Source organism: Tamandua tetradactyla, chromosome 11, assembly GCF_023851605.1.
Source record: "Tamandua tetradactyla isolate mTamTet1 chromosome 11, mTamTet1.pri, whole genome shotgun sequence".
NCBI lineage: Eukaryota > Metazoa > Chordata > Mammalia > Pilosa > Myrmecophagidae > Tamandua > Tamandua tetradactyla.
The window spans coordinates 15,820,728-15,838,204 of NC_135337.1; the positions used below are offsets into that span (position 1 = coordinate 15,820,728).

The 17,477-nt window shown below is 37.7% G+C and overlaps 1 protein-coding gene, 1 long non-coding RNA gene and 1 pseudogene across 5 annotated transcripts in view; 2 read left to right on the forward strand and 1 right to left on the reverse strand.

The window, feature by feature from the left end:
* Nucleotides 1–1,995, forward strand: part of LOC143649406 (uncharacterized) — a 37,319-nt gene extending 35,324 nt beyond the window's left edge. The window contains exon 3 of the long non-coding RNA XR_013158973.1: nucleotides 1,713–1,995. This is a non-coding gene — a long non-coding RNA (uncharacterized LOC143649406). The remainder of the gene's footprint in view (nucleotides 1–1,712) is intronic.
* Nucleotides 1–17,477, reverse strand: part of NTNG1 (netrin G1) — a 377,262-nt gene that overhangs the window by 323,515 nt on the left and 36,270 nt on the right. The gene's annotated exons all lie outside the window — the stretch shown is intronic.
* On the forward strand, nucleotides 8,062–13,519 carry LOC143650912 (UDP-GalNAc:beta-1,3-N-acetylgalactosaminyltransferase 1-like; annotated as a pseudogene).

Here is a 17,477-nt window from a genome sequence, read left to right on the forward strand (position 1 = left end):
GAAAGGTCATAGCCTGACATGCTGTTTCCTAAACCAAAACTGAACCTATTTTCTCACAGTGTTTCTAGTCAGAAATTCTTGAAAGCATTTCTATTTATAGAGCAGAAGAACCCCATGCATAGTATCCAGTCATACATGTTTCCTTAAATATGCACAAGCATTAAGGGCCATCAGGTCTAGGAAAAGAACTGGCATCATAAGAGAAACAAGACATGTAAGTGGAAAAGCTCACATTGAGGGAAATCAAGATAATGCAGGAAAGAGAAAAGAACATCAAAAAATCTCATTATTCCACTCAGGGAGATCCAAGAATGTATTGTATCCATAAAACAAAGACAAAAAATTTTGAGAAAAAAAACAACCAGAACAAAATTTGTTATTGTCAAGATTTAAAGAAAGAAATGAAAAGAAATATCTACAAAAATGTCATGGAGTAAAAAGACAATATAATGGAATTTTTATTAAAATAAATAAAAAGATGAAAGCAATTCATTTTTTTTCCAAATTATAGGAAAAAAATGAATGAATAACAGGAAAGAGAGGCTATCAAAGAGACCATTAAAGAAGGGTATGAAGCTTTGCATCAGAAGGACCTACCAAGTGCCTAGCATAATGGATAGCTGAAAGAACTATCTAGAGACATTATCATAAATTTTCAGAACTGGAAGAATAAAGGGAACGTCCTAAAATCTTTTCAGATGTGACTCATTACAGTATTATAATGAGTTATTCCAAGTTATTCATTGTCCCACTCTAGAGGACCAATCCCTCCCTGGCCTCTGCTTTGTGGGTGGCAAGAGATGGTGATGGTGGTAGACGGAATATGTTTCCTGTCCTATTGGTGTCAAGTTTGGACACATAATTGGCTTGGAATGTGAGTGGAAATAATATATGCTGTGTCCAAGCAGACTTTTTTTTTTTTATATGGGCAGGTACTGGGAAACAAACACGGGTCTCCAGTGTGGCAGGCGAGAACTCTGCCACTGAGTCACCATCCTCCACCCCAAGCAAAAGTTTTAAGTATCAACGTATGGTTCTATTGTACCTTTTTTCTCTTTCAGAGAGGTGAGCATTCCCAGGCAGGGACTGCTCCTTTATTCTAGATCTCAGATGTAACAAGGTTCAAGGAACAAAGCTAGAGCCAAACCACAGGTGGTATGTTGCAAACCACTAAGATTTGGGGGTTGCGTATTACCACGGCATATCTTAGTGAAACCTAATACTAATGTGTAACCCTGAAAATAAGTTAAAAGTGTGAACAAAATATATAACTTAAAGTTGTGTGCCCAACCCATCTATCAAGGTAAGGCTAGAAGGGAAACATTTTTTGTCATGCAAAGACCCATGCAGAGTTTACTTCCCACATTTTTTTTTCTTGATAAGTTACTTGAACCTATGTCCTAATAAAATGACAGTAAAACAAAAGTTAGGAAGACATTGGATCCAGGAAACTGTGGCTCCAATATAGGAGGAAAATACAGAAGAGAAGACCCAGGTCTAGAGAATAATAACTCTAGATTGGAGTGGAGGAATGGAGCACTCCAGGACAATAGTGGCTGGATTTGGGGTATTCGGGGAAGAAAATGACATAATAAGTGAGGACATGATGAAGGAAAGCAGTTAAATAGTATAAGGAACAAGCAAATAAAAACTCACAAAAGAAATATGGATTATTTCTTAATTAATGCAAAATATGGGATGATTTTTCGCAGGTGATGAGAATTGAAGAAAAAAATGTTGACACTGACACTGCATGCTTCTTCAAGTGATGCAAGGATCATGACATTGGACCTGTGGGGAAGAAAATGAAATTACAGCTTTGTACTTGGCCTGGCATTGAAAAATGTTTGCATAGTCATAATAATGCAAATTTGTTTTAATGACTTCCAATATTGTGATCCTGAAAGTTGAAGGACCAAGATCCAGTGGTGTAAACAGATTAATTTTAAAAGGTCACCATGCATGGCTATAAATAATCACCTAAATGTCAAAAAATAAATGGAAAGAAGAGAATGAAACGGCAAATTATATAACTTCATCTTAGAACAGGTATTGCCCAGAGTTGATAAGTGAAATAAATAGAAGTATACATATATCTAGAGTTATGGAGAAAAGAGAACTAATTCAGAACTTTTTAAAAATCTTTTTTAGTTTTCTCTTAGATGTGAGAGTGGGAAAGAATAGAGCAGAAAACTTGTTTTTCATAGTTCCTCTGTATTCTTTGATTTGTTAACACATGCATGCATTACTTTGCTAAGGATGAAACAAAAAAGGTAGGTATGGGGGAATAAAGGCATTGAATTTTAGGGGTAAAGAGTCACTGAAAGTTGGGGCCACAGGAATGACATAATGAAAGCAATGTAATAAAATATTAAAATAACAGCTATTATGAGAGGAGGTGAAACTTGAGGGAGAATATTTAGGAAGTTACTTTAAACCAGAGGTTCTCAACAGGGGCAGTTTTGCTATTGTACACCACTTCACCTAGGGGACATTAGGCAACATCTGGAGAGCATTTGGTTGCGACAACTGGTGGGAAGGGGGGAATGTTGCTGTCATCTAGTAGGTAGAAGCCAGTGATACTACTAAATATCCTATAATGCACAGGCCATCCCCGCACACAATGCAAATAGTCAGACATTCAGAAACCTTTCCTTGAATTATGTATATTTATTTGGATAAAGCCCAAAACTAAGCAAATGGCAGTAAGAACCACATGAAAAAATTAAGAGAAAATGGCAATAATTAGGGCTACCTGGATGTGGTAAATTAAAGTTTAAAACCTTTGAAAATATAATGAAACATCACACTCTGTATTAGTCCACATTAGTGAATTTCCTAATGTAGTATACGGTATGGCATTTAACCTGCACATTTTCAAACCACTCTAATGCATCTCTAAGTCTTATTGTAAGAACATAGGCAGTTCGTTTCTATAAGGTAATGTACATAATAGTGCTGTTAAGATTTGCACTGCACTAAACAAATGGGTATAAGCATTCCTTAAATTCCTTAATTTAGGATCTAATACAACCAAGTTATTTATAAGGGTTAATTCAGTGAAATTCCTTTTTCTAAGGATCTTGGATTCAGGTACTTAGAGTGAAAGTATGCTCTTGGATGTCTATGGAAATGTATAGTGAGTTTCTGCTTATGTTTTAAAAACAAATAATGTATGAATCATGTTTTCTCAAGCATACCCTTTTCAAATGAGTTGATGATTACAGCAGAATGGAAAAAAGAGTGTCCACAGAGAAGAGGCAACTGCTTGACGTCCCCTAAATCAATCTCCTTACCATTTTGCTAGTCTCTAACCCATTAGACCCTTTACAAAGTTTTATTTTATAATTCAGATCTGCAGTTTCCCTACTCAAAGCTAAGTTCCTTGAGGGCAGGAACCTTATCTTACTCAACTTCCTATTCCTCTAAGTGCCCAGTCTTGAAAATGGTGGGCCCTCAATAAATGGCTATTGCTTTGTTTTAAATTGCTGAATTTAATTTCATACAGCCTGCAGTAAGAATCGGTACTTATCAATACTAAAATAATGTATGATCCTATGAGATCCTATGGTTACAGAGATAAACAACTGATAAGTTTATGAATCTTTACAAAACTGGCCTTAGAACTACTTGTGGTTCTCACTGTGGGTATGTTAAGTGAGTCTGGATTTGCATGCCAAATTGAAATCTGGTACCCTAGAGAATTTTCTTGATCTATCACATTCAAGTCAATTTACTCATTTTCCCCTCATCAACACTCCTCATTATTAGAGACCAGACTTTTGTTTCATATTATGCAATAGCTTTCCATATGGGACATCTGCCTTGTAACTTACCTAACTTCCTAAAGAAGAAAACAGAAAGGGGAAAAATAATACCTCAGTGCGTTAATTATACCAGCAGGTTTCCCAGCGCCTTGAAAGGAGGACCATGAGTATTGATTGCCATTGAAGTGAGACCCAGAGGATCTATTACAGTCCTAAAAATCCCACTTAATGTCCTTATAACCCTAAGAAGTCTAGTAATATCCTGATAGCTACCTAGGGTAAAAATCAATTTCTCCTGTGAAATCGCCCAAGGCAATAGCCTGCTGTGTGTTGGTGCTAGCCTCCCTGTTGCAGGTTGTTGAATCCTAAAATGCCTCCTGTTTTCTGACACAAATGTTGAGTAGGATAGAAAATACCAGTAGGTAAAGTTTCTTTAAATCCTGGATAGACTTGCAAAAAAAACTCCCATGCTGATTGTACTATTATACTTTATTCACCCCAATAAGCTGCTTTTTCCTGAGTTTAGAGTTTTTATGAAGCATCCTAGAAGGACCAGATATGCTGACCTCTGCTAGGCAAACACATTTTAGTTGTAAAATCAGAAGGTACCTGCTGAATTCGAAGCTAAACATTATAACCTTGACAGTATTCCAATATTCATGTATTCATCAACCTTACATTAATCAAATAAATAAATTAAATATTTATATTACAAAAGTCATGGCTAACCAGCATTTTAAAATTCATTCGTTCAACAACTATTTACTGATTATCTGTAATATACTCAGTTTTGGGGACATAGCCAAATTACCCTTAGCCTTCAAGAGTTTCCAGGTGAATATGTAGCTCTCAACTTTGAATTTGCGTTAAATTTATTTAGACACTTAAACACCAATCTCTGAATTTCATCCCCAAAGGTAGGATAAAAGCACTGGGATTTTGTGGAATCACCCCAGGAAGTTCTAATGTAGGGCTGGGAATGAGAACCTTGCTCTCATTCCCAGCAGGGGAAATAAGTGAATGAGACAATTCGGAGATCATATAACAGGGTAGCAAAGGCTGTCAAAGGTAAAGACAGGATGTTATAGAAACACATTAAAAGGTCATAAAACTCAGAAAGGCATGGAGAGTGTTACAATAAAAGTATCCTCAAAGTTTTGACAGAAAAACAACAAATCCTCCAAAATGGTCAAGGAAGACGGAGGGAGTCAGGAAAACTAGAAATTTAAAAAGGAAGCAAGAAGATATGCATATTTTAAAACAATAAACAGGCAAACCTCTAGCCAAAATGCTATATTCCAGAATGGAAGAAGCAGGAGATTTAGCTAAAACATCAGCACCATGTCTTTAGGCAACTTTCTGAATTTCCTTAACCCTTTTACTTCACCTATAAATTTGGGGTAATAATAAATGTGTCATTGAGTTATCATGAAGAACAGCAATAAAATGTAGCATGAAACACACTCCATAAATGGCTATCACTAAACAGATATAGATGACTCTAACCTAGACACTATTTTTAAAAAGCATGTTTCAATGAATGAATTAGGCGATAGCTTCTGTTAGAAAGACTGAAATCTCAAGATAAAATAAAAATAATCTTAACATCTTTCATCTGTGGGATACTGGACACATTCCTTTTTATTTATTTATTTATTTATGTATTTATTTATTTATTTTTGCATGGGCGGGCACCGGAAATTGAACCCGAGTCTCCAGCATGGCAGGCGAGAACTCTGCGTGCTGAGCCCCTGTGGCCCGCCCTTTAGGTCACATTACTTTTTAAGCCACATTAATCCTGAATGGGACTCAACTGTTTCTCACAACAGGGGTACTGGCTATCAAAACACTTTGGTTAATTAAGTTCAGAAAAGATGAAATTCTAAAACTCAAATTTCTCTCCCAGGATAAAGAACAAGCCCTCAAATGGCACTGAAGTATTTTCCTTATTGTAGCACAATGTCGTCTTTGATGCTTGGGACTTGTTTATGTATCTTAGAATGGTGGGCAAGAAAAAAGAGCTGAAATTTTTTTCTTCACTGTATTTCCTGACTCTGGTTAAGAACTTCTTAAACGTCTCACAGTACTTTCAACAGATGGGCATGGTCTTCCTTGACATGTAAAGAGAACAGCATCTTCATTTCCAAGGTATCAAGTATGCTGGCACATTATTGTAAGATACTAGATTTGGCATATAATTTTTCAGGCCAAGAAATATGTTGTGAATTATATTTTGTTATCCAAGATACTTCAGCCAGACCCTTACTCTATCCATTCCAAGCAAAACAAAACAAACAAACAAAAAACACTATTGTCTCAGTTTCCTGGCTGTGAAGACAAAACAAAATCTTTACAATGGGTTGTTTTAACAACAGGATTTTATTGGGCCATAGTTTCAGAGACTAGAAGGCATGTTGGTATTGTCTGGGTTGGCTGTCAATCCTTGGGGATTCTTGGCTTTTCCATCACTTGGTAATCTTTTTTTTCCAAGTCCTGTTGATTTGCAGTTTCCTGCTTCTATTCTCCAAACCATATAGCTTTCTCTTCAAAATATCTCTTGTAATAGGATGAAGGCTCAACTCCATTCCATTGGACCACACCTTAACTAAAAATAACATCTTCAAAATATTCTATTTACAGTGTGTTCACACACACAGGAATGGTTTAAGATAAAGAACATGTGTCTCTTTATCTTTTTCAATCATAGCTTTGAAATTGGTGTTTCTAAAGAATCACAATTCTCTCTGGATCTTAAATTAAAGAACCCCAATCCTAGAAATAGGAAAGACCATAAAGGGAAAAAGGGGCAAAACATAAAATGGAAAAGACTGTTAGAATAGTAAAATTGTGAGGGGGCTTTAAGATTCACTGGAAAAAAAAATGCATCCTGGCTGGGTATATGTCAATAAATCCTTGAAGCACTGTTACATGATTCTTTGACAAATATCACATAATGGCTTGGAAGCGAAGTATAATTTCAATTCCTACCATAGAGCCATTTTGATGTTCTTATGGATTGGTTGATTTATTACTGATCTCTCCTATACCAATTTGGAAACAGAAAAGCCCTCTGTTTTTGAATGAGGTCATTTCTCTAGAAAAGTAGCTATTCTGAGTCAAATTCATGCCACATAGATGGCTAGAAGGCACTATCAAATTCTCTTACTTTAGAATTTGCCAAGAAAACTTATTTTCATATACCACAAAAGTTTTACCTACCTATTGCTTAAAAATGCCAGTTTGTATTTTTCCATACAAATAAGTGAATTTATGTTTACAAAGGTTCCTAGTAAAGAGGGATGTGGGTCAAGTAGTCTATAATTTAAGGCAAACCCTGTGTTGACTTCATAAAAATTCCATTTCCTTATAAGTCAACTTTTAAAAGCAAAGCCTATGGTTGCCACATTCTAAGAATGCCTTAAAAAGCAAAGCCTATGGTTGCCACATTCTAAGAATGCCTTAGTCAAACAACTGGTCACTTTTCTAGTGACAGCATAGTTAAGAGAATTTTAAGTCTTGGGTCCTTTTGCTAGTTTTGTGGCTTTGGATATAACTTTGTGCTCACTTCTCTGTGTTCCACCCTCCTCATCTAAAAAATGAGGATAATAACAGTATCTACTTAATGAGAGTACTCTTAGGTAACACAGGTATAAGCACTTCCAATAGGACCTGACACATAGTAGGTCCTCAATAAAAGTTATTATTATATTATTATAGAGTATCCAATAATTTCATTGGCAAAGAGTGTTATGTTTTGAAATTAGGAATCCCACCTCAGTCCTTTATTAGGACTATTTGACTTCTCTGAGCCTCAGTGTTCCCAAGAGTAAAACAAGGACAATAATAACTATGCCACACAATTGTTTGAGGGTTAGACAAGCAATGAGCAAACTATGTGGTATATAGTTATATGCTCATATGAATAGCATATAGCAGCTCACATGAATAAATAGCATATATGCTAGACAGTCAAGTTGGTAAACGAAGGAAAACATGAGACTGGAGAGTGAGTTAATATCGGGTTCTAAAGACTCCTAGATTTCTCATCTGCTATCCCCTCCACCCCCAGCCTTTCCAAAAATTACAGGCTGTTGGTAAACGTGCAGCTATGTCCCAGAGTGAATGTGAGGTTAGAAAATGGGTGGTGACTACATTCAGCCTTCAGTGAATATATCGACTTGGACAAAGTAAACAATTGTCACTTGAAAGTCTCCAGAAATATGTGGGTTTTGCATCCCACATATAGGAAGGGTGGGGAAATGGAACAATAAATGCAGCAAGTGTGCAGAGACGAATGCTCAGCGCCGCTGCAATCACGGAGCCCAGTGGAGGTGAAACACAGGGAAGCCAGAAGACCTCCAAGGCCCCAGCTGAGACATGCAACGGTAGACTGCTGCCTGCCACTGAAAATAAAAAAGAACCCAGTGTCTTTGCGACAGTTAGACCCCAAGGGCTTAAATCACCTTTTAATGCTGTCTGTCAATGGCTTTGAGAAGAGAGTGAAAGATCAGGGGGAAGAGAAAAAGAGCTGTTTGCTGGGAAATGTAAAGCATCTTAGTCCAGAACTCAGAATTGGCATCAAATGGATAGAGAAAATGAGGAAGTGTTATAAACATATACACACTGAGAAAAAACCTGAAAAATATTTACTGAGCAATTGTAACCCATCAATAACTCAGCCATTACTATTTTTAAATATTTAAAAGGGCACAGAGTTTAGTATCGATTTGCAATACAGAAAATGTCATGCTAAAAAATGCATCTGGCTTTGAACTGACAAAATAAGAAAGGATAGTCGACCCAATTTTATCACATATTAAGAGCTAGATTTCAGTGTAACAAAATTGTGTTTATTAAAACATGGACTGGGGCACTAAATATTTGCATGGTGCTAAAGTAATGATAGTCCCATTAAGATAGGGAGAATGTATTCCTTATTAAAATTCTTTATTTATTAATGAGCTTTAAAGAAAGAAAAGGAAACTGTGGGCCTCAATATGTCCTTGAATATCAGCCATATAATACAGCATTTAATTCTGGTAATCCAGGTGAGCATCCAACCACTGTACTTCTGTTTGGGGACACAGAGGTGATGGATCCCACAGTGTGATGTTTAGTGGTGCCAGCCCCCATTTTCCCAATGCATTTTTTGTTCTACTCTTTTTGAGTGTGTACATGCTCTTTCATTGCTTTGGCCAGTAGATATGATGATGGTGGTTTTGTGCCAATTTCCTAAATATTGACACATGTCTTTGGGAGCCCTGAGCTGTCATATAATAAGTCTGATTTTCCTGAGACCATGTGTAGGAAACTTTGGTCAATAATTCAACCTGAGTGCAGACTTCCAGCGATCCACCCCCACCATCCACCCCCCTCAAGGCACCAGACATGTGGATGAAGCGATTCTAAATCTTCATAAAATACGTCTCTTAAGATTTATTTCTGATTGGTATGCTTTTTTTGGTTGAAACTTGACTGATACAGTAGGATAGTGCAAGGTGGTTGGGGATGTATCAAAGTAGAGAAATTAAAAAGAACTCCATGCCCTAAAATACATGCCTCACCATTTTTTTTATATCATTACTGATACCCATTCACTTCTTCATGAGATCCTATAAAAATGTGGATGTTTCTAGAAAAGGGTTATGGATTGAATTAAATTTAGTCCCCAAAAAGTTATGTTCAAGTCCTAACTTCTACTCCTTGAATGTGAATTTATTTGGGAATAGATCTTTGAAGATGTTACCAGTTAAGATGAAGTCAAACTAGATATGGGTGAATCCCAATCTAGTATAAGTGGTATATTAATTTCTCAGTTGCTAAAATGAATATCATAAAGTGGGTTGTCTTAAACTTCAAGAATTTATTGGTTCATGATTTTGAGGCTAAGAAAGTCCAATATCAAGGCATTAGCAAGACAATGATTTCTTCCCAAAGACAGTGGTATTGTGGGGCTGAGTACTGGCAATCCTTGGTCCTTTGCTCTTCTGTCACATGGCAATGCCTTCTCCTTTCTCTTCCAAGTTCCATTGACTTCTGGGTTCTTTCCACAGATTCTGCCTGTGGTCTTTATAAGGCCCCAGTAACGGGATTAACTAAAAATACTATCTTGGAAAGGTCCCATTTGCGATGGATTCACATTTACAGGAATGGAAAACAATTGGTGTCCTTTTAAGAAGAGAGAATTTTGACACAGAGAGGCAGAGAGAGAGAGAAAGAGAGATGGCCATGTGACAGATAGAGATTGAGTTATGGCTCCTCACGCAAAGGAATATTCCATGGATTGCCAGTTACCCAGCTGAAGCCAGGGGAGAGATGTGGAATGGATTCTCTCTCTTAAGCATGGCCCTACTGAAACCTTGATTTTGGACATCTAGCCTCCAGAACCTTGGGACAATACATTTCTGTTCTTTAAGCCAACTAGTCTATGGATTTAGTTACAGCAACACTGACAGTAGAAGACAATAAATAAAAGCGCAAACTATTCCTTTTAAAGTCTTACCCATTAGAGGGCTCCTACTCCCAACTGAGACAGTAAGAGAGTGGACACATGAATGAGGATTCTGAAGGGCATGCAGAGAACAGGCAGAAAATGGAAGCATATCAGAACTAATACTTCCAAAATTCCTTGAATTCCTGCTCAATTATAAGCTTGCCTTCTCCAAGGTAATCAAGACTTTACAGGAATGTACACCACTTTCATTATCAAAAGAGTTCCCACCACACATCTCTAAAATACCCTTGTCATTCTTTGTAAATCTATAAACTCAAGAAAACAGAGTTTGATACAAATACCATAAAGTCAACATGTACAGGTCAAGTTGTTTGAAACAGCTAGTTTTATTTTTACTATACCAATAAATTGAGTCCAATTTGGTGGGAAAAGAAGGCTGGAAGTGGATGAGTGTGTGATGGGCATTTGCAAATTTTAGCCTGTAAAAATATGCTTTTGCCCATACAAGACTGGCAACCAAAAATACTTTAACACCTTCTTGAACTCTCATCATATATCCAGAAAATATGCAGTAATTGAAAGATTTTGTTGCTGTGTGGTTTCTATGAATCTTCTCTCAACAGTCAAGAAACAGAGGGGCCTAACCCCAGTTTGGAGGATTGAGCCAAACAGGAAAGAGAAATCACAGTCATCTCTATGGATATTGTGATGGTTAGATACTAGTGTCAACTTGGTCAAGTGATGGTGTCCAGCTGCTGGCCAGGCAAAGACTGGCCTGACTTGCCACAAGGATGTTTCATGGCTGGTTGATAAACATGAAGGCTGGTGTATTAAATCATTATTCAGTTGATTGCATCTGTGGCTGATTACATCTGAGATCAACTAAGGCATGTCTTCCACCAATGAGACAATCTAAAGAGAGATTTTTTCACTGCTTCTTCAACCAGTGAGTGTCTCCTGTGGAGCTCGTCTAGACCCTTCATTGGAGCCCCCAGCTTCACAGCCTACCCTACAGATTTTGGACTCTTCCATTCCCTGGGTTGTGTGAGACACCTTTATGAATCTTACATTTACAGGTACCTCCTGTTGGTCCTGTTTCTCTAGAGAACCCTGACAATACAGATATGAACACAAAATTTACATGATGTGCTTATTCTTATGGTCACCCAGGATGCAATTTAAAAGATAGCCAGTTTTTAGTAGATTTGCAACCGGGTTTATTTTGTTGTCCTTGATAAATGTCACCTCAAAGTAGTTCAACTTCTATTTTCATCAAGGGAACAGAGATCTTCATGAACAGGTGTAAACAGCTAGAAATATACTGTTAAAGTAAAATATTTCAAGTTTCCTCTGAGAGGGAGAAACATTTTAAACCAGCTGGAATATTAAAAAGAAACAGGATTTGCATTTCAGAAAAAAAAATACTTTCCTTGATGTAGCATCTTTTTTCATGGGTTAGTAAATAATTATTAGCATGAATTTAGAGGTTCATGAAATAATTTATAACAGAATCTAGTGCTGAGATCTTTTCTCCCTGACGTTATTCTGAAATGAAAATGAGAAATTTACCAATGATTTTCTGTCTTCTGACTAATTCTGAACTGCCATAAAAGCAAATCAAGAACAGCCAGTAGAGCCGCCACACCCAGAGGCTCAGATCTCTGCGACCCCCCAGCTCCCCTGCCGGGTAGAGCTGTGGGGAGCCACCAAGGGGCCCCGGGGCACACGGTGGCCCTGGCCACGCCGCCCAGCCTGTCCCGGGGGAAGTCCCTGCCTCTCGGGACCGCTCGGGGAGCACCCCTGGGCGCGTCTGCTGCGATGACAAACCTGGCGAGAGAACCAGGCAATGTTTCTGTGTTGGTGGATCCCCAAGTATTCCCCAGCAGTTCACAGCAAATCTGCGTGATCTCACTAACGCATGGAATACAGAAAACAACAAAAAATGTCAGCTAGTGTTTTAATCTCATTTGAAATTCTACAGGTGTGTGTACTGTAAGCAGTGTATAGAATTTTAACCCAGTCTGAAAGTTTGCATCTTTATGTAGAAAATGCAATTCACACATCACTTCGACCACTTCTTATTTCTGGGTGTTCACTTGGTGAGACTGAAGGTCTTTCACTCAGAAGAAGTAAACTAGAAAGAAGACCCCGAGGCTTGTGCACTCCCAGCCGCTGCGGATGGCCCTGGCTGCGGATGGCCCCAGCTCGCTGAGATCCTCAAAGGGAGCCTCCTGCTGCTGTCACACCTGTGTTTCCTCCTGATGTGGTGCCTCAGTCTACCCCACGACAAGGTGATAGACTGTGTAAACTGCATGCACTTCTACAAAATATGAGCCAATTTACTGGCAAGACTCCAAGCTTTGAGAGCATTCAAACTGCTTTCATTGAAACCCATTCCTTGTCATTGTGGTAACCTCACACTCCTCGGATGTGAAAGGCCATTAGAGTTACATGGGGTGAAGAAAAGCCTTGGTGGGATCTGGCATCCTTACAACTTTTTATTAGGCCAGCAGGCTGAAAAGGAAGAAGAAATGTGTGCGTTGTCCATGGAGGATGCACACCTCCCTTACGGTGACGTAACACATCAGGATTTTTTAGACACGTCTAACAACCTGTCCTTGAAAACAATGATGGCATCCAGGTGGGCAACTGAGTTTTGCCCCAATGCCAAGCATATCATGCAGACAGACACTGATGTTTTCATCAATACTGGAAATCTAGTGAAGCATCTTTCTTTTTTTTTTAATGTATGCTATATGGTGGGGCTCACATTTCATTCTTTTTCCGTGTGGGTATCCCCTTATTACACCGTTTGCTGAATTTTTATTTGTTTAGTTTTCCTTCTGCATATTTGCTTGCTTGTTTGGGAAGTGCATGGGGCAGGGTAGTGAAGTATTTTTGAATTTAATCCATTCAGAGAAGTTTTTCACAGATGATCCTCTAATCAGTAAGTATTCATATAGAGGATTTTACCAAAAAAAAAAAAAAAACATATTTCATACCAGGAATATCCTTTACTGCAGTGGGTTGGATTATATGATGTCCAGACATTCAGTGCCAAGGATCTATGAAATGCTGGGTCATGTAAAACCCATCAAGTTTGACGATGAATATGTTAGGATCTACTTGAATTTATTAAGTGGAAATTCATGTTCCAGAAGACACAAACCTTTCCTTTTTATATAAGATCCATTTCGATGTCTGTCAACTCAGATGTGTGATTGCAGCCCATGGCTTTTTTCCCAAGGAAATTATCACATTTTGGCAAGTTATGCTAAGAAACATCTTTATTAATTGAAGTTCTACGTAAGGCCCAGAGAAGGACAGGATACTTTGTGGAAATTGTTAAAGTTAGTGCTGTGAAATCTCAAATGAAAAATTCTTGGAAAGGTCTGTGCTGGCTTACATTGACCGAAACTCATGAAGAACCCATAAACTAGAGATGGAGGGTTATGATTCTTTGTGATTCAATTTGGCAAAAATCAAGCCAGGTGCTTTTAAGGTGATATTTGGAAGACTTAAATAAATTGGAGATTTTTGCTAATAAAATACATAGGACCAAGCTATTTGGACATGCCATTCTATCTACAGACTAGAATTTCTTAAACAGGGTTCACTAGAGCATAAGCTCATTACTCTAACAACCAAGCAATGTGAAGTTCTGTTTATTGAGCAGTCTGGTCAGTGAAGGGTTTTACATATGTCTTACATGGATTACTGACTTTTTAAAAATATAGTTTTGTGTAATAAACTTAAGTAGAGATATTACTGGGAAAAAAAGGAAAGAAAAGTCAGTAGAGCAACATTTGAGAACTGCCTTGCTCATAAATACAACTACATAAACAATCTTTTAGTTTCACAGCAAAGTTTCCATTAGCTATATTGTGAAACTACAGGATACTTTTGCTCTGGAGATCTCAAAGTTCTTTGCTGGTGTCAATTTATCAATAGCCCCTGATCTTATGGTGCCCAGAATAATCTGTTCTGGCACAATTTTTAGGGAAACTTTTCATAAGTCTTATGGCAACCCAAGAGAGGAATCATCAATAAGGACTATAAAACTCTTTTGCCAAGAGCTTACTTATTAGCAAACACTGTATATATAAAAATAATAGCTTTGAAAAGAGAGAGAAAAAAAAAAGAAAACTCAAGGGTGATATATACTGTTATTGTTATTTTATTGTTATTGTTATTTTAAAATATCTGGTAATTCACTATCAACCATTCATCAGGTATTGTGACTTACAGCAACTTATTTAACCTTTTCAAATCTCAGTGCCCTCATTTGTAAAATGGGCCTGTGCAGGTTTGAAGCTATTATGTACCTCAGAAAAGCCATGTCCTTTCATCCTCATTCAATATTGCTAGGTGGTATCTTTTTTATTCTTTCTATGGAGATATTATCCACCCAATTGTGGGTGTAACTTCTGATTAGATGGTTTCCATGGAGGTATATCTCCACTCATTAAAGGTGGGTTGCTTACTGGGGCCCTTTAAGAGAGAACCATTTTGGAAAAAGCTCCGATGAAAAAGTCCACACAGCCCGAGACATTTGGAGATCCAGAAGGAAAATACCCCTAAGGAAGCCTTACGAAATAAGGAGAGAAAACTAGTAGACATAGTCATGTGCCTTCCCAGTTGAAAGAGAAACACTAAACTACATAAGCCTTTTTTTTGGCGTTGAGGTATCTTTATCTGGATGCCTTACTTTGGACATTTTTGCAGCCTTAGAACTGTAAACTTGCAATTTAATAAATCCTTTTTTAAAAAACCATTCTATTTCTGGTATATTACATCCCAGCATCTTTAACAAGCTAAAACAGGGACTGTCTACCTATTTATTAGGAGTAGCGTGACTCAAGATACATGAAGCCACTTTTAAGTTATTTAATAGAAATAGGAATAATTGGAATTATAAATCTGGGACTTGAACTTTAGGGATTTAAAAAAAATTAATACTGACAATGATGAATCACATATAATATACATTATGTTATCACAGCTATTTAATGAACTGGGGAAAATGTAATATAGATGACCTGCCATTTATGGATTGCTTCTGTTAACCGAAGTTCTTCTTGCTGATTAACTTAGTTTGCTAGGGCTACCATGTAAAAGTGCCAGAAATTGGTTGGCTAAAAAGAAGAATTGAAATCTATTGGGTCACAATTTTGGAAGCTAGAAGTCTGATATAAAGGGGTGAGAGCCACCCTCCAAACCTGTAGGGAAGAATCTGTTCCATGCTTCTCTCCTGGCTTCTGGCTATGCTTGAGGGCAATCTTTGACATTTTCTGCCTCAATCATCACATGGCAGTCTCCCTGTCTGTCTGTTTGTGTCCAATGCTCCCCTTTTTATAAGGGCACCAGTCATATTGAACTCACTCTAAGCCAGTTTGGCCTCATCTTAACTAATATCTTCAAAGACTTCATTTCCAAACTAGGTCCCATTCACAGGACCAGAAGTTAGAGGTTGAACAGGTCTTTTATTCATTTTGGGGGGGGGGGGGGTTGGAAAATAATTCAACCCATAACAGTGAAAATACATAAATTCATGCCACTCTAAGGGTGGCTTTAGGCAGACTCATGACATTATGAAGATCTGTTCTGGAACAAAACAGAACAAATAAAATCCAATGGCATTTAAACAATTTTATAAATGTCCCTTACTGGAAAACAATGGCAAAATAAGCAGTCCACTGTGCTAATGAAAATGTCATACCTCAGGATTTGGGGAGAAGAGGGAGAGCTGAGACTTGGGACGGTGACATGGAAGACTGACCTCTGGGTGCCGGAGGTTGTGGACATGGACACAGGCCAAGTGAAGTTGCTGTGGCTGAGTTTTATGCTCACTGTGATCCTACTGACTGTCCCCACCTCTAAATGGGGGTGCAGACACCTGTGGTACTTAATGGCTCTACTGGTGACTCTGACATTTACATCTGTTGTCATGCATTATTGTGTATCTCATTTATGTCAGTCTTATCTCTCTAGCAAAGCTTTGGGTGGCAAAAGCCTAGGTAAAACCAAGGGTCTTGTTTATATTAAGAGTGGCTTTTTCTCATACCGCATTTCATAGGTTTCAATATTAATTGTTCAAGTCAATTTTCACAAAAAAACATGCAATAGATACTGAAGTCCAGAGAGCATAAATCAGGTAAACTTTGTTAAATATTTATTGAATTGCATCTCTACGTTATCTGTTAAGTACCATGGTTTGTAATCACTGGACTTACAAATAAATTCATAATAAGAATTATAATGTCTTAGTTTTCAGAGCACTTTTCCCTATTTTACACAGTAGTTGAATTTTATAAAGTATCTTCACCTACATAATTGTGCTCAATGATTGATAGATTATAGAGTAGAAGAATATGTCAAATATAAGAAAAGATAATACTATATTACGTATTGAAAAACATTTGCACAGCTGAGCAGGATTTAGAATAAGTCACTGATGGCACAGTCATAACATTTGTTACTGTTGAAAGGGAGCCACAAAAAGAAATTATTTAAAAGGGAGGCTAATGACAAAGCTTTACTTAAGCTATTTCCTTAAGCCGCAGTGTCCTTCTCTTTCTTCGTCCATCTCTGAGCAGTCCACTCTTCCCTCAAAGCTCAGCTCAAAGGCCGCATCCTTGATGAAGCCAACATTGATCCCTATGACTTTGCAATGAATTGCTTCTCTCCGTGTTTTCTTCTTTGTAAATAGTCATTTACTTTATAAAGCTCCTTGAAGGCAGAGACCTGTCTGTCATTGGCATCTCCTATCATGTACAGCACAGGGCTTTGCAGAGCAAGGAATTCCCTAAAGGCTTCCCAACTGAACTGATTGTTTGGAGGGAAAAACCACTAAGTTTGAGAATGTACAATGGAAAGAAACTACTAAATACTCTCATAAAGTATCCCCGCAAGTCACTTGCTGCCAGATTCTGCATGGGGTGACTTTGATATTATAAATGATGGCAAACAGCAAAAAAAAAAAAAAAAGAAACAAAGTGGCAGTAAAGGATACTGAGGGGAAATAAAGTAAAAGCGGAGAGGGCAGAGATTTAGGAAAGGCAAACTGATAGAAGGATTCTTCATTCCACTGCTATTTACTAACAGTCCACTGTGTACCAGGCACTGCATTAACTGCTGGGTATACAATAGAAAACAATGACATCTCCTGTCCTCAGGGAGCTTACAATCGAGAGCAAACAAGTAATCAAAAATTACAAAATTAAGTGGTTGGTGCATTGGTAAGGGTTACTACATAT